Genomic DNA, 981 nt, shown 5'->3' with positions numbered 1-981 from the left:
TTTTTTTTTTTTTTTTTTTTTTTTTTTTTTATTTTTATTAATTTCAAACGGGCTGGATCCGGCCCGCGGGCCGTAGTTTGCCCACGGCTGCTTTAAGTAATAAAAAAAAATAAACTAAGATGTAAATAATAGCAGAGAGCAAGCCATGGACAGAGTAAAAAAAAGAGCGTCTAGGCAGGGCGTGGGGGCAGCCAGTGCAAACATCCTAATGTAGGAGTAAGAATGATGTTTTCCAGAAGTCTGGAGCTGGGGAGTGGAGTGGGGTTAGCACACAGTTCAACGGTCATAGGAGGCAGGAGGTTGGGAAAGAGAAGTAAACTGAAGAATGATCATGAAGGCCTTGTAGCATGTGGTAAGAACATCATATTTTATTCCAAGTACAATGAGAAGCACTGGAGGCATTTAAGCAGGGGAATAACATGATCTGATTTACCTTTAAAAATATATACTTTTGGCTGCTACATGGAAAATGAATTTTATATAAGCAAGAGTAAAAGTAGGAAACTTATAGGCCATTGCAATTGTACAGGGGCTGATAGTGTCTTGATAATGGTGGTGATGGGGAAGAGTGAATAAAAACTTTTAAGATATATTTTAGAGGCAGAGTTACTAGGACTTGCTGATGGGTTAGTTAGATGCATGGCAGTGAATAAAGGATAAAGAGGAATTAAGAATGACTCCCAGATATTGTTTTTGGCTTGAGCAACTGGTTAGACACTGGAGCCCAAAAGTCTTCTGGGAGGAAACTGATTAAGATTTGTACCCAATTTCAGATGCTAGGGGGAGTCTTCTGGGGTAGGTATTAGACTTGCTGCTAATAAGGGCATGTAAGAACTCAAGAATGAATTGGAGAAAAAAATGACTGTGTTTATACTCCAAATTGGTCAAGTAAATCATAAAGATTAAAATTCATTATTGAAAATAAATGGATCAGGTACCTACTATGTGCTAGTGATTTCAGGAGTCTGTTCTTGGTCCTTT

This window comes from Myotis brandtii, unplaced genomic scaffold (genome assembly GCF_000412655.1).
Source record: "Myotis brandtii unplaced genomic scaffold, ASM41265v1 scaffold421, whole genome shotgun sequence".
Taxonomy (NCBI): domain Eukaryota; kingdom Metazoa; phylum Chordata; class Mammalia; order Chiroptera; family Vespertilionidae; genus Myotis; species Myotis brandtii.
This window is presented reverse-complemented; position numbering follows the sequence as displayed.